The sequence below is a fragment of the Schistocerca serialis genome, chromosome 9 (genome assembly GCF_023864345.2).
Source record: "Schistocerca serialis cubense isolate TAMUIC-IGC-003099 chromosome 9, iqSchSeri2.2, whole genome shotgun sequence".
Lineage (NCBI taxonomy): Eukaryota > Metazoa > Arthropoda > Insecta > Orthoptera > Acrididae > Schistocerca > Schistocerca serialis.
This window is the reverse complement of record NC_064646.1, coordinates 473,889,618-473,911,657: the sequence shown is the minus strand read 5'-3', so window position 1 is coordinate 473,911,657 and position 22,040 is coordinate 473,889,618. Positions and strand designations below refer to the sequence as shown.

The following is a 22,040-nucleotide window of genomic DNA, read 5'->3' as shown; positions in this document are numbered from 1 at the left end:
CATTCGTGTAAAAGTTATTAATTTATTTATGTATGTAGCATGAAAGATGACATGTACGCGTATGGCACTCATTTCAAATTCTAACAAGAAAGTTTACAAACGTTGGTGGCACACATCACATAAATACAACCAGAGATATGTGAGAAATGAAGAATTTGGCAACTGTCATACCTGTAAAAAAATTTCCACACTTTGCCCCTCACAACAGAAGGCTCGGATAAAGGCTAGACTAACACTTAAAACAATGAAGCAATGAAGCAAGGTACGTGTATTTTACAAATTAAAGTCCACAGAATGTCGATATTTCTGTTTTTAGATTTCACATCCAGTTAATACCGCGAATAAAACCTAAAAACAGACGACAAAACGCTGATCTTATGCTATTGGTGTACTGTCTCTGCGTATGTTATTGAAGCCTCTATTCACCAGAAATATAAGCATTACGGTGGCGTCAGTACTTTTGTTGTCCACTGTTTGTAAACTCTTTAAGTACAGTTACACCACATTAGGCTATTTTATAAACGACACTACTGCAGTATTGATTGTAATATACAACAAAGGATTCTGTGTATGCTCCACAAGTTTACAACACGTAGTGGACAACAAAGATAAGGTAGACACTCATAGTGATGGAAGAACCAAAATACGTAAAAAGAGAAAGTCGATTTCTGATGAACAGAGCAGTCCATAATACACCCCCGTCACGGTGACAGGGGGGGGGGGGGGAGAGGGGGGTGAGGGGCGGGATGATGATGATGCTGATAGTCTACAGAGCGGTCAAGTTCCAAATCTTCCCATTTCCAGTCTCGGCACTTCTCGAACAATGATGCGATGATGAGGACAACACCCAGTCCTTCCCCAATAAGGGCTTCTGCTCCGCCACTAATGACATGCTCGTCAACGGGACGTTAGAACGTACCACCGCTCCCCCCCCCCCTCACCCATCCCCCAAAAAATCCCCTCTGCAGCTCGAGGTTTAGTGGCAAGGGTTCCTGCCCTGGATCACGGGGTCCCGGGTTCGATTCCCCACCGGGTCTAGGATTTTTTCCACCCAATCACCAGATGAAGACAGAGAGGGCTGAATGTAGTATCGTGATTGGACTGTGTAAAAATTCGGACTTTGTACGGGCGTGAAATTAAACATTTTTATTCACTGGCCGGAAAACTTAACGCTATCGGAATGAAATCAAGGTCATCCCATCCACTTTTTCTAGAAAAAGGCTTAAAATTCAATTCTTGCCTATATATTACTACTCTTTGTAAAATTATTCGCAAATTAAATGAAATCATCAGTGTTTCAGCAAGAAATGAATCAACTACACTGTCCGCAGACATTTGTCTCTACACAGATAGCCATCAGCAAAATTTACAGTGACATGTAACTGAAAAATTTCGTCTTTGAACACTGCTTGAATATACTACTACTGCATATAAAACACACCGTAGTGGCGCGCTCTGTCGGCTGTGTCGATAATATCCAGTTCTCTTCCATCTTAAATAGCATAGAACAAGAATGGACTGATTTTCCTACACAGCCAAAGCCGTGACAACCTAATGGAGTTCGTCATCTTCTTCCTACAAAAAACGCTTCACATTGATTAGGGGTCTGTTGTACGCCAACAGTTTTGTAAACGGATGTAACTGTCATAGTCCGTGTGATAATCTGCACATTTATGTTTAAAAGACGCAGGGCCGTCCGAAGGTGTGTGGCTACGGAAGAATGTATCCTAATTTATTTAAATATCTTCTTTCGAGTAATGACTGCTACTATTTCTTCACTTTTTATGCGGCTTGCTACCACTTGTAACGATATGTAATTACGTCGAGCGAGAGACGGAATTGGGTGGGAACGAAAGTTTCCATCAACCACTCTTGCACCTGGCAAAATTGAGGAAGAGTGCATATTACTGATACACACAGAGGGTACTTGCAGGATACGCACAAATTGTTATACACCGCCATACCGTGAACGGAACCAATCTAAGATTATTTCAATGAGGTTTCTACAGCTGGGGAAAACAAACCGGAGGCAGGACGAGCGCCAAAAACTGGCCGAGCTTTGTCTGCCACATATCGTTTACGAATTTTGCACGAGCGCGGTTCTAAAACGGGGGGAGGGGGGGATTTCCCCGAATTTCAACAATAATGATATGGGCTATCTTTGGGTTCCATCATCGGAAGTTTCAGAATTTAAACAGCTCTTTTCCACAGTTAAACAGCTCTTTTCCACAGTTACGCTTTTTACATAGCAGATGGGCTAGTGTTAGAAGAATGTGACGCAATTCTCAGTGGTCTGCAGCTGACGTGATGTCAATTGACGTCACGAGTTTTGACTCAATAGTATGTAACATTTTAATAAGATTTGAAGCTCCCTTTATGTTCTTCCGTGTTTGCGATATTAAAACGGGGTTGTTTTGAAAATCCGCCTTATGCAAACACAATTAGTTTCTTTTTTTTTTAATATTTACCCAGACACGTTTCGACACCTATGTGTCATCTTCTGTAGGTCAAATTTTCATTTATTAAAATTACATCGCTAAATGACCTACTTTTGACAGCATGTCATCTGCAAAATTTTCCGTCCTGTTTCGTGTCTCGATCAACTGCTGTTCAGTGCACTGTCTCCACACAGTTTTTCACAGAATTTTTTTCTGTCGCTAGCTCACCTCCCATGCGCATACTGCATGGAGTCAAGTGTGTGTTCAGATTACGCTTCGCCACAGTGTGTGAAAAGTGCATGGGAGGTGAACTAGTGAACTTTCACATTCTGTCAACTGTGTGGAGACCGTGCACTGACCAGCAGTTGATCGAGACGCCAACCAGACACACGAAACAGGACGGCAAATTTTTCTGTAGAGAGAGAGAGAACAAAAAACCGGTGTATAATAATGCAGTTCATTTAGCGACGTAATTTTAAGAAAAATATGACCCACAGAGGATGACACATCGTTGTCGAAACATGTCTGGGTAAATATATAAAAAATAACCTAACTGTGTTTGCATAAGGCGATTTTCAAAACAACCCAATAGTATGTTAACATGTTTATTTGACCGCATTCTACAATCGGTGTCCAAAGTTTGCGTGCAAAGGAAGGAGTAATACGTTTGCAAAGATTTGTGGCTAATTGAAAAAAAATATTTAAAAAGCAGCGAATTTATAAAATGAGTAATGTGCATGAAATTCAGTACTACACCTTCCACTGACAATCTTATTTGCTGTTGTGTTCAAGAGAGAGAGAGAGAGCTACCTCGTACGCTAAATAGCAAAGGTTTGCATCTGGCAATACAGTAACTAACGGGTAAAGTTAATTCGAAACTGATCCTAGGTCCAGACAGAGTAAGAACAACGCGCCATCTGTTGCGGGGCTTTTTTATTCTTAAAAAATGTTAATATGACGTGTGCAACTGGCAGCCGACTTCCCACATGAGAACCTGCACCTTCTTAATTACCTCCTTTGGATTCTGAAAAACTGATACTTGCGCCATGCATTGTATTATTCTGTCGGCGTCATGCATTGTATTATTCTGTCGTGTATAAATAATTTCTGGCAATATTTGCAGAATTAAACTGAATGAAGGTAGATGAAAAGGATGCACGGGTAACGAAACCTGGCTCAAAAACTGTACGTACAAATAAATTCAAACTTAATAGCTCATACATGCCAGCGAATACATGGGGAACTAGACTGACTTATAGCGTCCCTAATGTTTACGTTCACTCCTTATTTAAAGCACCTTTCCTTATAAAAATTAAAACTGAGAGGTAAATTCGGAAAACTTCGATAATGGGCAAGTGTCCGGCTAGTCGTCTTATGTTTTCTGTCTTTATATATCAAAATATGAAAAATGGAAGAGGGTCCATTACGTTAACTTTTACCGCTATTTGGGTATGAAGGGATTTAACAAAATTCGGGCGAGCTCAGTGTGTATGTTTTCCTATCGGTGACCATCGTTGTCAGAAATACACTGAAGCGCCAGAAAGAGGAAGGAGAAAAAAAAAATCCGGTATACGTATGCGTATTCAAATAGAGATATAGGTAAACAGGCAGAATATGGCACGCCGATCGGCAAAGTCTATATGAGACAAGTGTGGCGCAGTTTTTAGATCAGTTACTGTTGCTACAATATCAGGTTTTTATGATTTACGTGAGCTTGAACGTGGTATTATAGACGGCGCACGAGCCATGGGACACAGCATCTCCGTGGTAGAGATGAAGTGGGGACTTTCCTGTAGGACCATTTCAGGGGTGTACCGTGAATATCAGGAATCCGGTAAACATCGAATCTCCGACATCGCTGCGGCCGGAAAAAGATCCTGAAAACGGAACCTACGACGACTGAAGAGAACCGTTAAACATGACAAAAGTGCAACCGTTACGCAAACTGCTGCTGATTTCAATGCTGGGCATCAACAAGAGTCAGCGTGCGAACCAGTCAACGAAACATCATCGATAAGGACTTTCGGAGCCGAAGGCTCACCCGTGTACGCTTGATGACTGCACGACTCAAAAAGTTTTACGCCTCGCCTGGGCCCGTCAACACCGACATTGGACTGTTTACGACTGGAAGCACGTTGCCCAGTCGGACGAGTCTCGTTTCAAAATATATCGAGCGGATGGACGTGTTCGGATACGAAGATAATCTCATGAATCCGTGGACCCTGAATGGCAGCAGAGGGCTGTTCAAACTCAGTAATGGTGTGCAGTTGGAACGATGTGGGACTCCTGATCCGTCTGGATACGCCTCTCGTCTGGATACGCCTCTGACAGATGACACGCATGTAACCATCCTGTCTGATCACCTGCATCCATTCATGTCCATTGTGCATTCCGAGGGACTTTGGCTATTCCAGGAGAGCAATGAGACACACACGTCGAGAATTGCTAGAGTGGCTCCAGCAACATTCTTCTGACCTTAAACTATTCGGCTGACCACCAAACTCCACAGACAATTACATTTGGGACACGTTGCAACGTCCTGTTTAGAAGTGATCTCCACCCCCCTCGTACTCTTACGGATTTATGGACAGCTCTGAAGGATTCATGATGTCAATTGCCCCAGCACTACTTCAGACATTAGTCGAGCCCGTACCATGTCGTGTTGCGTCACTTTAGCGTGCTCGCGGGGGCCCTAGGCAGGTGTACCAGTTTCTTTGGCTCTTCAGTGTATATTCACTGTATCTGACTAGTTAAACTACCAACTATCTCCTAAATGACACACATTGATGTCAATTTGCACACTCGTCTGACACGATTTCATCATATAGGATAATCCGTACATTTACATTCAAATCAATCCGGAGGCTTTTTCCCACAAAACCCAGACAGATTCTTGTCTCGTCAACTGACTCAGCGCTGACAAAAAGTCAATAACGATACCGCTTATACATATTACAGGACTCATAGCTTTGTACCTGAAAACGCTCTGAAAATTCCAGACTGGTTGTAAAATAAAAGCAATCTTCGGAGCTGTCGTGTCTGAATATATCCTGGATTTCATTCAGTAAACAAAATAGTAGAAATGCAGACAAATTTCCATGCAGTGTCGAATGGAAACTGTTCCCGTCTTCGTATTCAATGTCAAGCTGTTGATGGATCTAGAGGAACAATACGCATGCGTGAACAAACTATGCGAATCCCTAGAAACTTCAACTCGTGGCAAAATAAAACACTGAATGCCAATGTGACGGAATCTCTGGACGGAGCCGTACAAAGTGCACGCGGTTAACTACTTTACATAGCCCATAGCACAAAGACGCGGTTAATCTGAGCTAGTACTATGCCAGCGGTGGATTTTACGCGAGTCGCCGTCCGCGTACAAACGTGCCGTGTTGCGACACTTCGCTGTACACCCGTCGACGTAAGCAGGGGCAGCTGGGGTTATCCGTGGTGCTACAGATGCGCGCGCGAAGGGGTGGGGGGAAGGGGGGGGGGGGTACGGGGGGGGGGGGGGGTACGGCGGCGGGGAATGTAAACAAACTGTGTTGCGTACACACGTTCTCCACCAAAACGCTACTATACTGTGCACTTGCGCACTAAGGCATGCACTATAATCGGCAAATGGCAACAAATTACGCTAAGATGGATAACATATTAAACGTTATTCGTAATACCATGCTCATCTCGTTTTATTAACGTAAAACGTCCTCTGTGGTCTGAAATGTTTCCCTGCCGACTTCTGCAAAATTTTTGAGAAGGTGATGTGTTTTAGGATGTTTTAGAATACTATCTTATCTTGACAACAATATCCTTAGAGAATCACAGTTTGTATTTCAAAACGGTTGCTCTACTGAGAATACCATTTACATGTTCACTCACCAAAAATTAAATAATATGGAGCCGGATGGTATTTTCTGCGACTTATCGAAGGCATTTGGCCGTGTGAATCACAGTATTCTCTCAGATCAATTTAAGTGTCATGGGATTGATGGTATAGCCAACAAATATATGTAACATCTAGTCAAAAGAATTCAGGAAGCTGTTCTTACTAATTAAACCATAATCCTGACTGGGGGGGGGGAGAGAGAGAGAGAGAGAGAGAGAGAGAGAGAGAGAGAGAGAGAGAGAGAGAAATCACGTATGGGGTTACCCAAGGCTCAATCTTAGACCCACTATTGTGCCTCATATGTATGCGATCTTTCAATCAGAATTAGCTCCCTTTGCAAATGACGCCAACGTTGTACTTACTCCAAGCATGCATATAGAAACAGATGAAATGGTAAACAAAATTCTTAAAGTATCTATGACTGGTTTTCTGCAATTAAATTTTAAAAAGGCGCAGTATATTCAGTTCTGCACGAGTCCTACGCCAATGTAAGTGTGATACATAGTGAGGAAATAATAAATAGAGTGGAAACTTGAAAATTCTTATGTGTCTATATTGATGAAAATTGGAATTGCAAAAAAGTACATTTGGAACCCCTAAAACAACTCAGTTCAGCCACATTTGCACTTAGAATCACTGCAAATTTTGGGAAGAGAGAGATCAGCAAGTTGACATACATCGCATATTTACATTCCATAATTTATTATAGAATAATTTTCTGGAGTAACTCATCTTTAAGAAAGAAAGTGTTCATTGCGCAAAAAGGTGCTGAAGAATAATATTTGGCGCTGGCCCACAATCATCTTTTAGACAGCTGTTTATGATTTTTTCCTTTTTTCATAACGTTTTAGGGCGCAAAACAGCTATGGTCACAAGCGTCCATGCTATTTATGGAGTTGGGCATTCTGACTACTGCCTCACAGTATATTTATTCCCTTGACGTTTAACAAATAATCCACTACAGTTCAAAAGGAACAATGCCAAAAGGAAAAATTACAATCAACAATGTAGCAACGAAAAATTTTGATCACTTATCCAGCAATATACAATGTCTGACAGGCAGCAAAGTAAAAGTCTGAAAACAACCTGAGAAAATTTCTCGTTGAAAACTCCCATTCCGTAGCATTTTCATTACTATAAAGCGCAAAAGGTTGTGGGCAGGACTCTAACTCGCAGCTTCTGTGTATAGTTTTCCGTTTTGGAAGGAAAAAAAAACCCTTAGAAGTGTTCTGAATGTAACCAATTGTACAAATTAATTTGAAATGTTAATGTAATATGACTCGTTCCACAACATTACGATCTATCGTGTAATGTGATCCATGGAACATGAAACTAATATTTAGAATTTTGGATTGCTTTCTAGATGTAAAACAGTCCACTACAAAATAAATTGACGTGTGATTGTTACGTCATTACGTAATTATCTGTAGTTGCGTACACACCTTAAACATGTATTTTCAATGTTACCACGGGCATACTAATAAAAACCTTTTTAATGATAGTGCCAACAATTTTTAAACTGTTTGTAGCTGATAAACGCGTGAATGCATACTAGTTGGCCCACATAGATACTATAAAGTCGGGTGCGCGACATGGATGCTAGAATTCGGCCAGACTTATCGCCATCCGTATAAATATATATTTCATCTACGGTTACCTCGCTTGCAAATTTTCCCAGTAACAAAATCTATGAAATTAAAAGTCGATACGAACATGTTTATCGAAACACCGCTTTAAGTGGACGTGAATTATAATCCTGTTGTTGAAAGAAGCTGCAGGAGCAGAATCCAACCTTCTGTCGGTGGCAGATACAACCAATGTCTCAGGTGTTCCACATGTCGACGGGGCACAATTGTGCACGCCTGTCGTCCCTGTACCAATACCGGACAAGATGCGTCTGCGATAAGTTACTAGCAGTCGGTCAGAAAGTAGTCTATTGAAAGAGCGGGAACAGGGATGCATCGAAAAGAAAGTCACGCTTTAACGTCACGAACACACAGATTGCGAGACACGTCCTTGCCAAGATGTGACGTGACGCGGCGCGTCCTGTTGGCTAATTATAAGCCCTGTGGAAGCATCGTTGCAAACAGGGCCGGTGCGCTTTCGCTCCCTACCTGGAAAATGGCGGTAGGTCTTAGAGGTAGAACCACGACTGAAGTCACTGTAAGAAATTATTTTCCTGTCCTTAAAGAAGCTGGTTCCGCGTCCCGAGAGCAGATACTACTACTACTACTACTACTACTACTACTACAAGAAAGCAAAAGGCAGGCAGGCTGGCTGGCGCTGGCTCGCTCTCTCTCTCTCTCTCTCTCTCTCTCTCTCTCACACACACACACACTACCGACAGATGATGTTCAATAGTACTACTGATCGCTTACAAAACACTCGCGCGACCCATCGTAGAATATCGCTCTAGTGTGCTAGAGGGATTAATGAACGTATACAGGTTTTTAAACTACCTTTCTTCCATCAAATGCATCGGGAATAAACCCTATTTAGTGGTACATTGGTAGTTAATATTTGGGATCATGTAAATTTATCGTGCCAATGGGTAATGTCGAAGATGGATATAACTAACGGGAGCATACACCTGTCACTCCGAAGCTCTTCCTCAATGAGGCTAGCCTTTCTTTACCACTCCACATTCTGCATTACATGCTACAAACAAAAACAAAATACATAAAATCAGGGTCGCTAATGCTACACAGCATGTTCCATCAATCTAGTTCGGAACGAAGTAAAGCTACCTTGCTAACTGGAGCGTAGCTGGAGAACGTGGCACCGTATCGCCGCACCAAAGCGTGCTGGGTTCGACTCGCTGATTCTTCTCACAATCCGCGACGCCAGTCTGTCGCCGTGCTCTTCACGTACTACCTGACAATGCGCACACAATACGGGAAGAGGAGAGGGCAGAGAAACGCGCACTGGACATTTCACTACACCAACAAAGCAACTTTGAACGTCCGACAACGGGACGGGTTGCGACGGTACGAAAATGCTAGCGACGAACCTCCTCGCCTGGACGTCGGCGAACGGCGCGCGATGACGATGACGCTGCCGGGAACGGGCAGCAGGGCGACCATGGCGCGGCGGCCGCGGGCGGCGGGGGCCTCCGCTGGAGGCTGCGCTGGAAGCTCGAGGGGCGCCACGGCTGCTCAGCGCGCTAGAAAGCGACCCGGTCCAAACGACGGTCTGGCCACGACTGACCGCCCCCAGCGCGCCGTGGCGACGGCAGCGCCGCGCCGCGCCTCCCGGGGAAAAACCTCCGGCTCGGCCGCACCGCACCGCGCCGCACGTGTACTTCACAACGCGCTCTTCCTTGCACAACGTCACACTTCCGTGTTTGATTTCTACTTACCGGCGTCCGTATCACCCGCGGTAACCACCTACACAAGTAACTCCTGCCTAATGCATCGAGGTCTTTCGTCATTCAGCTTCCCAAATAGCAAGTACAGTTGAATGCAATTTTGTCAAATTAGGACACGGCTGGAGGCCCCGTGAAATAAATTATTGTTGCGTACAGCTGTCAGCCACAAATCTGTCGGTGGCGCTGTACACCAACAATCCGGTAAAGTTTACTGAATTTCGGTTTTTTCGTCTACTGAAAAACACTTGTTTCTATTTACCATCATCGGTGAGGCTGTTTCTGTAAAAATATTACACAAAATCCGTGACTTTTTCTCTTGATCGCCTAGAAAGTATAAGTGAACTTTTCATTTCCCTTCGATTACTCACCTGAAACAACTTTAATTGTGAAAGTGTATATCAACACTTGATTTGCTTTTTTGGGGTGACATCACGTCGTCTGCAAATCAATCGGAAGATTTAAGAACTTATTATTTTTGAATATTTTTTTCCGAGTAGTACGGTAGTGCCGTATATTCTGTATTTTCATTTTCGGCTGTATTGTACATCTCTGGAGTGTTTTCCTTGTTGGCTGTCATTCTATATACTTCACTCTCACCTAATATAACTCCGCCGAAACATTATAATATGTATTAACCAACTGCTCTCCGCTGGTACTTTGGAGAATTTTTCTACATTAAAAAAAAGCCCATAATCAGAACACTGCTGTAATATTTAAATGTTGTAGAATATTACACCACTGTTTTTCTGTTGTTTAGTCACAATAGTGCTTGTAATTATAATCAACAAGGAAAACACACCGAAGATGTGTAAGTACAGACCACCGCCACCACTTACTCTTGAAAAAACTATTCGAAAATAACTCTTTTAAACAAATTCTTCAAACAACTTTGAAGGTGACATGCTGTCAAGTCATAAAAACTAGCGAAACTGTACAAATGCATCTTCACATTTAATGTATTTCCGAGTCAGCAAAGACAAAAAAATAGACTACGCTCTTGGTGTATTTTTTGGCCTAAAAAAGAAAACCAACGATGAACTTAGCATTTTAAAGAAATAAATCGTGACCCACCGAAGAAACCAAATTGCATACGACATACCCAGTAAAACGTAATAAGCAAACAATATGAAGTTTGGGAAAAAAATAACGAAACTTGAAGAAATCCATCAAAAACATAACCACGAAGTCTTTAGCGTCAGACTTGTTACAGTAAATGTTCTCGATTTGTTGCATTAATTCTCTATGAGAATGCGAGCTTTCGACAGTATCCACAACTGCCATCTTTAAGAAAGCAGAAGTAACAGAACCAAAACGATAGCGATGCTCTGCCGGCCGCAGGTGGCCGAGCGGTTCTAGGCGCTTCAGTCTGGAACCGCACGACCACTACGGTCGCAGGTTCGAATCCTGCCCCGTTGATGTTAACGTGAGATGTTAAGTCCCATAGTGCTCAGAGCCATTTGAACCATTTGAACTATGGGACTTAACAGCTGAGGTCATCAGTCCCCTACAACGTACAACTACTTAAACCTAACTAGCCTAAGGACATCACACACATCCATGCCCGAGGCAGGATTCGAACCTGCGACCGTAGCGGTCGCGTGGTTCCAGACTGAAGCGCCTAGAACCGCTAGGCTACTACAGCCGTCATTTAAAGTTCTTCCCCAACTTCCTTATTGATATGGTGCATGTACAATTTTAACGAACACTAGATTCGCATTCAGCAGTGCGTGGGAGCTGTGTGATTCTGTTAATTCTTCCACTGTCAGTTGTTTACCTGAAAATGACAAAGGTAGTTGTTTACCTGACAATGACAAAGGTGGACATGTCGAAGGCTCGGATTTTCATGTTTAACGAGACCATGTGGCTCGGTAAAATTTTAGACCATAAAAAAAATTAGTTTTCACGATTACAGCCAAATAACTTAATTCTTTACAAATAACGATGGATTGCATTTAGACCTGTGTCTCTCGCCTTCAAAAAGAACCCCTCGGAATACAGATTGAGAAATTATAATATTCGGGTTGTACCACCAGAAAATTCACGAACTATAAACTGATTTTCCTATCCTTCATTCCTCCACGCAGCCGATACAAAAAGTCACAATCGTGTTTGTTCCTGAAAGCCGTACTAATGGCATCAAATCTTTACGGGGTAATTCTGCCCGCCTAAAAGTATGCTATGTCGCTTTATCCAACTGAAACCTGACGTGATATTGTGGAAAGTTGTGCAATACAAGAGCAATGAACAAATGCAACACCTCAATCCCAAAAGCCGATCATTCTGACTATTCTCTATTCTATATCCAGACACTCCCTTCTTCCCGTTTCTTATTAATTCACAAGTTATTTTAACCACGTACTCAATAACCTCACGATCTTCTGTTAAAACAACATCGTCCCCATCAAACTGTAATTTACGTATAACTTTTCCAAGTTTGATAGTCATCTGGCTACAATTTCTAGACCAATGTTTCCATGACAGAGAGGGGCTTTTCGACACACACCACAATGTCGGCAGTTCAAAGTGCCACCAATCTTAACGAGAAAATTTCCGTTCCATCTGTTTGTTTTGGTTAACGCTTTTGTTAATAACTAACAACAGTTTCTTATTCACACGAGCGACCTCAGTAAAATATCTTTAACCAGATCAGCCGACCAAAGCTGCTCCATTAAAATTCACAATGTGATAATTTTCGTACGTATTAGTTTTACGGTCGTCCCCTTTGTCGTTTATGAGTTACACAAAACTAGCGACTTCTCCGTAAATACTGGTCTGTGTGAAAAATGGTGCACAACATTTCGATTACTTTTTGGAAATAAAATGTACTTCAAAATGGTTCTAATGGTTCTGAGCACTGTGGGACTTAACATCGAAGGTCATCAGTCCCCTAGAACTTAGAACTACTTAAACCTAACCAACCTAAGGACATCACACACATCCATGCCCGAGGCAGGATTCGAACCTGCGACCGTAGCGGTCGCGCGGTTCCAGACTGAAGCGGCTAGAACCGCTCAGCCACACCGGCCGGCACACGTAATTCGTTTGATTTTCTATACACATAGAAAAGACATCCTGCTTAGTTTCAATAATGTACGTGAAAGGCAACCATGTCTGAGGCCTCTACCTACGGGAAAGCAATGGAAAAATTACGAGTATTTCTCAACTACACACACTATTTTAGTAAAACACCACCATACGCTTTTTTTATGTATTACATTATCATTCTAAACCCATTCTGATATTCAAGTTCTGTAATATCACAGCTAAACTCGTTCGTGTGGAACACCAACATGCAGAAGACAAAAGATCCATACGTTCAGGTTATTTCCGAATAGCGCTCACCTATGGCTCAGAGAAGGATTAAAGAAGAAAGATGAAATTTATGACAACGCCAATAAAGATGAGAATGGGAATTTAAGCAAAAATAAATAAATAAATAAATAAAATTGCCTGTGATACTACGGAGAAGCAGCAACTGAGTTACGGTCACTTGAGGTGACAACTTGCTGCCGCAAAGAAACTGGGAAAAGAAACGCGGTAAAGCAGAGAGAAGGCAGGTGGACATATTGAAAATTGCTATGGCAAGAACTATGTACCTTCAAATGGATGTAGGTTGCAGTAGATATGCAGACGTGAAGAGGCTTGATGGGTTAGATTAAAGTGGAGAGCTGGATAAAACCAGACTCCGGACTGAAGACCGCAGCACCGATGATAAGAAGTAGTTCACAGGTGGATGTCACACTAAATAAAATGTACTGGCGGTCAGGGATCGACAAATGGACTATGACGTTTTAAGACAAATAAAAATGTTCTGGCGGTCAGGAAATGACAAATGGAGTACGACGTTTTAAAATAAGTCGCCTCTGGGCACATGGACAGAAGGAGCCCATCGCATTTCCACGAGATGGTCGTTACTGACTGCACATTCACGAACGGTCAGCGGTATAGCTGCGGAGCCAGGGGCAGGAACAAGAAAGTTCCAGCATGACTGTCGATTTGGCGGGCCTTCCCCTGTTAATGTCCTCAGCGGACAGCACGTTTCCGCCTGCTTTGTACGTTTCATTTAACAGCAGGACGGGTGAACGAGGAAAATGTTGGCAATTTACGAGCATACCTTTTAAAGGATGAAAGATGCAATCGCTACGAGTCTGACGCACATTATATTCCGAAGCTACGTCTTAATATGGTTGCAAAAGCATGTGCAACCGGCACAAATTGTCTGAATAAAAACATTCTGTGTCCACGGTTTAAGTAAACCTACCTTCTATTTTGTTAGACATTTATAAACTCTTCTGAGATGAAGTAGTTTACGTTTCAAATTAATTCTACTATCTATTTAGTTCTTTACATCACTACGTAGATAGTCAAAAGATTTTATGGCTGACTACGCCACTCCTTCCAGCGCCGCACTAACACAGTGAAGGATAGTGCAAGTCGTTTCTCGTAATATTATATTTCTGAATATTAGAATTGTGAATGATTGTTGACAACAAGCTTCGTAAAAGAGAAAATATACTATGAAGCCGTTGCCAGTTTGTCAAACGGACGAAGGGCACACAACAGGAGATTCTGCAGTGGGCTCCCACTTATTACACGATTCTCTGCAACACACTTTCTTCCTCGACGACTAGTTACTCCAGCATACGAATCCATAAGACCACAGGGGATGAAAGTAGAAGTAAGTGAACTTTGACATTTTCATGTTCAAAATGTTACATCCGAATGCAAAAGTCGCAGATCCCAGATTTCCAGATCAGATTCTTATCAATAGAAACAGCCAAGAACCCAGAATATTCTGGTTCATTTAATGATTACTCTTGATGCATTATTTCTCGTTGTGTTTTCAGGCCGTGCGCAGCACAAAATCGGTATAGAGGTATTGTATTTTATTTTAGCTCACTGGTGGTCCATTTGCAGAGAACCAGTTAATAAATTTCAACAAAATTTTATTAACACTTTGAAGCGTAAGTTTCTCCATTGGATATGATTAAATTATCTGCATAAAAAAAAGATTACTACTTTAACTTGTTGGACATACAATGGCAGATCGTTTATACCATACAAGGACAAGGGCACACCCAATGTCTACTGATTTTGGAGATGCTGTTTGGTGTACAAGTAGTAATGTCATCAACAACATTACTGCACTGGTGCATAACACAGCTACCAAATTATAACAAGCAAATGGACTATGGAAAGATGCTGGGAATGCACAGGATAGCAATTAGAAACAGTCCGTATAACCCAGTTATACTGATGCCTAATGGGTTGTGCAATTAATTAGGGAATTAAACACAAACTGAATAAATTCTGACACCACCATTCTCAAATCTCTACACCCCACAGAGCACAGACTATGCACTTCTGGACAGGGGCTCTCCCTTGAAAGATGATGGGTTTCCTGTTCCGCAGAAAGCACTCAACGTTTTCGGTACTTTTATTACACACCCTATTCACGTCACTAAACATCTTGGAGTCAAGAACCTTGAGAGCGTCACTGCGAAGTGACCCAGATGTATTCGGCGCACTGTATTGCAGAAAAAAATGACACACTAAGCGGAAAATGTCGCTGACAATTCGTAATAGGAGATCACACACTAATACTACCAGAGAACTCAACTGCTCTGATAACTGAACAACATGTCATCATTCAAACACTTACAAAAAATTAGAAATTATGAATCGCCGTAGCGAAGTAATAACAGGAAGCTGTGTGTGTATGAGAGCCCACGCTACGGTTAAATACAAGAACACGAAAATAAACTAGAGGCTACAATCACGCGACACCAGTTCTGACGTCACGGGACATGACAGTAGGAACACACACATTACTTAGCGATAAAAATTAAACTAGCGTCGTCAGAGAAGAAGACGATAACAGGGTGTACTCGCAGTATTTCATAAATGAGTCAATCACCCGAAACGACATTTTAGAAAAGTGACAGGTGTTTGCTCTTTGGTTCGTGCTGACGACTCTTACCTGCCGATAATTTGAGAGAAATGTGTGTGTGAAATCTTATGGGACTTAACTGCTAAGGTCATCAGTCCCTAAGGTTACACACTACTTAACCTAAATTATCCTAAGGACAAACACACACACCCATGCTCGAGGAAGGACTCGAACCTCCGCCGGGACCAGTCGCACAGTCCATGACTGCAGCGCCTCAGACCGCTCGGCTAATCCCGCGCGGCTATTTTGAGAGAATCGTGATGTTTTTGTCTTAATAGAATTGTTCTTACCAACGCTGGAGAGTCCTTCAAAACTGAAGCATAGGTGTTTGACGTTAGCTGGAACGATATATAATAAATTGCTATTTCTGCCGCGATCCTATGTAATGTCAGCAGCCTTGACCTGTTACTTACATTCTTCGCCCCCTTAATGCGATTAATTTCACTGTAAATGTAACTATGCAGACCCCCCCCACCACCACCACCACCACCACCACCACCACCACCACCACCAGCACCGCCGCCGCCGCCGCGAAGAGTTTAATAAAGTTAACAACTGTAACCCAACACTAGCCCAACCAGACGTCCCAGTTTTGCGGGGACAGTCCGGTTTTCACATATGATGGTGTCCCGAGAAGATCATTCGGGACATATAACTTCAAATGGTTCAAATGGCTCTGAGCACTATGGGACTCAACTGCTGTGGTCATAAGTCCCCTAGAACTTAGAACTACTTAAACCTAACTAACCTAAGGACAGCACACAACACCCAGCCATCACGAGGTAGAGAAAATCCCTGACCCCGCCGGGAATCGAACCCGGGAACCCGGGCGTGGGAAGCGAGAACGCTACCGCACGACCATGGGACATATAACTGTCCAGGTTTTTAATCGAGAAACAAAATGCCTGAAATAATATTTTTCATTTAATTAAATATTTGTAAAAATCAGAAGTAGGCCGTCACAAATGGTTCAAATGGCTCTGAGCACTATGGGACTTAACTTCTGAGGTCATCAGCCCCCTAGAACATAGAACTATTTAAACCTAACTAACCTAAGGACATCACACACATCCGTGCCCGAGGCAGGATTCGAACCTGCTATCGTAGCGGTCGCTCGGTTCCAGATCGTAGCGCCTAGAACCACTCGGCCACCCCGGTCGGCTCGCTCGAATAGAGTGGATAGCTTGTTCTCCAGACATGAACCCTGTCGAACATGCCTGGGATAGATTGAAACGGGCTGTTTATGGGCGACGTGACGCACCAACCACTTTGAGGGGTCTACGACGAATCGCCATTGAGGATTGGGACAATCTGGACCAACAGTGCCTTGATGAACTTGTGGACAGTAAGCCACGATGAATACAGACATGCATCAATGCAAGAGGACGTGCTACTTGGTATTAGAGGTACCGGTGTGTACAGCAATCTGTACCTCTGAAAGTCTCGCTGTATGGTGGTACAACATGCAATGTGTGGTTTTCATGAGCAATAAAAGGGTTCCGAACTCTCGGAACCGAGGTGATACAAGACTTTTTTTGATGTGTGTACATCTAAGGCGTGCCTAGGCACAGTAATTGTGGTACACGCTGTGGCTTACTTGCTAATAAGTCCTCGCCAGCAGCAGAGCTCTGTTCCAGCAATGACCAGATCGTGATGACGACACTCTCAGACCCTGCAGCAGTAAGCAGGTTACACTAACAATTTAGTTCCCAGCCCGTTACACGTTGTCTAGCGGTAAGCACTCCGCCGTGGGAGTGCAACGGCAGTTTCGGAACGGGGGTTCCCTGCCGCGACCAGTGCAGAATTCTGCGGGTGTCTTCTCACTTTTGCGAACTTTCTTCGACACAGTTCAACGCCTGCACGACAGAATACCATAGTCTCCCGAGTCGGAGGTGGATGCATGCAGTACGGGTTACGAGATGACGTCTGTATCCGGTCTTACGATGTCTACAATACAGACTGTTCAAGTCGTAAGCCTGGGTACCCACACCCCTCAATCTAGCACAAAGGTACTGCTGTTGCGTCTGATTTTCTCTGCCATTTTTCCTTGTAAAAATGTTTTGTATTTTTTAACGTTTTCATTTCTACATACAATCGGACATAAAGCGCAGGGGTGACAGTGACTACGGTAAACGTATACAAGCATACAATTGCAAACAATTATATCATTGTGTTATTCATTGTTTCCACTGGTGTCTTGCTTGGAATGCGCGACTAACAAAGTTCGAAGAGCCAGTAGCAGTTTCCAAATTAAACTAATCCAAACACACTTCTACTCAGTATTTATTTAGTACAAGCACGAAATACAGTATGTGGCCAGAAATCGGACACCCATCGCTGTTCGTAACAGAAACACAAGCCCATATAACTGTCTGCAACATCACTGCAGCAACTAATAGATAAAGAATTTGCGCGACTGTCTCATACACTGAAAGTGTAATTTGTTTTCATATTTCCAAAACAAGATAAACGGTTGGATTCCTGGACGAGTTGACTAACACTCAAACACCACCAAAACGTAACCCTGTACGCTGCAAAACACAACTGCACCAACTAGTACGAACAGTCCCCCAATTTTGTGGATGTGGAGTGTAATAACACTTCTAACCCTGTGATACTTGGGTGTCATAAACAACCGACGTAACCCTACATATGCAGTCGAAGAACGTGGGGCGTAGCGAACTATTCACGGAGAAAACGCTCCTAGCAACAGCTGGCATCAAGATTCTCAAATTAATGTCCCATTGTCTTGTGGCAGTGGTACTGGATTTCTGGCAGTGACTAGCTCTTGCGCAGGCGTGGGGCGAGATCTTAAACATCACTACATAAATAAAACAGTGTACTGCGTCATTCACTTGTCAAATGACTGCCACACTAAACAGTTTTATTTACATTTATCAACAGTCATCTTTACGAATGAAATGTGTAAACTTAACTACGCTTTTGTTTGTATAAATGATATTGTATGTCTTTGTAGAATTAATAGGTTACCACCTTCGACCAATACATCGTGAACCTACGTTGGTGTGTGTGTGTGTGTAAGTGTGTGTGTGTGTGTGTGTGTGTGTGTGTGTGTGTGTGTGTGTGTGTGTGCGTGAGTGAGTGAGGGGGGGGGATTGAAAATATGCGCGTAAACAAAAGCGTTTCCCGTAACAGGAGAGATGGTATGCAAGTGTACAAACCAAAAATGAAACAGCGTCGTGGAACCAATTTTCTCGGCCACACTAAAATTTTCTATGGCGTATAGGTCAGAGATTTGAGTGGCCAGTCCAACAACCATACCTGATTTTCTACGAGACAACTGTGCAATGGCCCTTGTTTTTTGGGCAGAATCACTGCTACTGTGTTAGGATAAAGACAGCGGACGTCTAACTGAAGGACACAACGCGATCAATCTCTGAAACACTCCGGGACAGCCCGAGTGCCTGATTGCACATTCTAGCAAAAACAGACCCTCGAAATTAGGCGATCACGATCAACCACAGAGTATAAACAAAAATCCTAGACAACCCAGAAAGCCTTATACGGTAAGACCTGGCACGTAAACACAGACTAAATCTACCCCACCTTTCTGGAATACCGATGAAGAGCATCGTTTTCGAATCAAAGACAACATGATAAAAACTATGAGCTGTAACTTAACATAAGAACCGAAATTTGGTGGATGACCTCAACAAGAAGACCGAAGGATTCAACCTCCCGAGGAAACTGGGGACAACTTTTATCTATGTCAGAACGACTGTTGACAAATGCTAGCAGCTGATGAACAAATAGGGCCTATCAGAAACTACCGAATGTGGATGCGATGAAATCCAATCAATGGACCATTTACTTGTGTGTGAAGTACTTGGGTATGAGAGTGAACTGAAGGAATATACAGACACACTGGCTCACCATATAGGGGCTAAAGGATGTTTGTAATGTAGCATAGAATTAAGAAAATTTGTGACGAATACTATAATTCACTACAGAATTTTAACAATACAGTAGTTAATACATTGTGAAAAGCATTTAATGTGATGACTGCTTTTGCAAATGCCGAACAAGTAAATAAATGGGATACTACTACAGTGCGGCAAGCATATTATCTAAAATTTCGGAAAAGAGGACACGTCCGCCTCCGTCAGAAATTGCTGTTACTTTCCACTGTTTGCCAGTTTCGGCCACTGTGCCGTTTCAAAGTGGCCATAGTCCCACTTGAGGAAGAGCCACCAAGCAGCCCAGCGACCAGCATTGATCACGTTTCTGCTATTAATTTTAAAAAAATTTATACTAAAAGTACACAGTCCTACTTGTCTGAAGTTGCGTGTTTTCGTGGTAGCTGCACAGCCTGGGGGCTTGTCTTCGATTTAACACATTTGTAAAATAATCAGACTTTTCAAGCTGATTTATACATGGGAGTTGGACTCTTTAGGGAATCTAATATGGCGGCTGCTGGTATTCGTATTAATAAAAATATTTTCAGTGACACATTTTTTCGCGAATCAAAACTAATGGAACTAATTCAAACTAGGACAACGCAAAGTGGTTTGCCGCGCTAACACACGATCATTTTGAGTACATCGGTAAATGCCAAAAGTCATCTCTCGATAAAATTTTGTCAATGTCCTACAGAGAAGTAACTTCGTTGCTTCAATCCCTCTAAACTACGTCTCGCATTAGTTTTTAGATCAGTGACTTCAGGGCAGAGTCCAATTTCCCATTTCTGTCACTGATTCCAGTGGTTGGGCAACGTGGTCTAGCGGTTCTAGGCGCGCAGTCCGGAACCGCGCGACTGCTACGGTCGCAGGTTCGAATCCTGCCTCGGGCATGGATGTGTGTGATGTCCTTAGGTTAGTTAGGTTTAAGTAGTTCTACGTTCTAGGGGACTGATGACCACAGTAGTTAAGTCCCATAGTGTTCAGAGCCATTTTTGGGCAACGTGAGTGCCTATGTATGAGTCGACAAGGCAGACTTTCTACTGCTTTGGGAAACACCCCTACGTGTGCACGAGATGCGTAGCCCAACGGTTTTCAGTCCTCCGGAGTCACACGACAGTGTATCATCGATCCCCGCAATAACAAAAGAAAAATCTGCATCTACACTAATCAGACAAAACATTTATGACCAGTACCCGCCGAGAGACGAAACGCCGCCTGGTGACGGTGTGAAAGAAATGTCTACAATATAAGCGGCGCAGAGACGTATGGGGAATGATTCTAGCGACGATTGCGTGACCTGGGCGTAGACATCTGGTGCCAAATTCCTAGCACGGACTTATTGAATCCACGTCATGCAGAGCAGCTGTTGTATTGCCCTCCAGGGGTGTGGCAACACGATATTAAGAAGGAATCGGAATGTTCTGGCTCACTAATGAACATCTCACTTAATAAAGAATACAGCGCTTGTTAAACTCATGAAACGCTCAATAAATTCCAAAGACCATCTGAAACCGAATAATTCGAGGAATTCTCGAGAAAGAAACTATAAAAATTGTACTGGGCATGGGGACGCATTGGATCTCCACATTTTACATGACAGCAGTATTCGTTTATTTAGACTTCAGACTTTAGTCTGAAAATGGTTCTATGCACCCTCTGTCAAACACTTAGGTGTTAATTGAAGCCGGCCGCGGTGGTCTCGCGGTTAAGGCGCTCAGTCCGGAACCGCGCGACTGCTACGGTCGCAGGTTCGAATCCTGCCTCGGGCATGGATGTGTGTGATGTCCTTAGATTAGTTAGGTTTAAGTAGTTCTAAGTTCTAGGGGACTGATGACCACAGAAGTCCCATAGTGCTCAGAGCGATTTGAACCATTTGTTAATTGAAGAGTATTCATGTGATCGTAGTCTCTGCCTATACTGTTTAATATATAGTTGGGAAAAGTTCAAGAAGCTGCAAACCGATAGTTACGCTCTTGAATAAAAATTAGCTCCTCCAGTCAATGAACGCACACTGCCCAAAAATCCTGAAAGCTGTTCTTGTGAAGCAATTTAATGTAAGTGTCAAGGAAAAACAGCACATAAATATACTTGCTCTGCCTGTTTTAAATTTAACGGACACAGCCAGGAATTATTGTAGTATACAATACCTTGGACTAGTGAAGTACTTTTATGTTCCATAATATAAAGAAAGTCTATTCGATAGCATGGTATTGGCCGATATGTAGTGGGATAAAGCCATTTTATCTAAAGAAGAGATTTCTGCTTTATTTTGAGATTCTTTTACGTAAACGTGTCACAACTTTTTGTCGAATATCGTCACGGGCGATGAAACATGTGCCCATCACTTTGAGCCGGAAACGAACTGGCACAACGCCACACCAGTTATGCTGCCAAGTAAAGTCATGGCGACGGTCTTCTGTGACTCTGAAGGGTTTATTCCGCTTAATGGTGTAACGATCAACTCTGAAGTGTAATCGGC

General features: G+C 42.8%; 1 protein-coding gene across 1 annotated transcript in view; it reads right to left on the bottom strand.

The window, feature by feature from the left end:
* LOC126419720 (B-cell lymphoma 3 protein homolog) overlaps positions 1-22,040 on the bottom strand; it is a 308,455-nt gene that overhangs the window by 19,231 nt on the left and 267,184 nt on the right. The gene's annotated exons all lie outside the window — the stretch shown is intronic.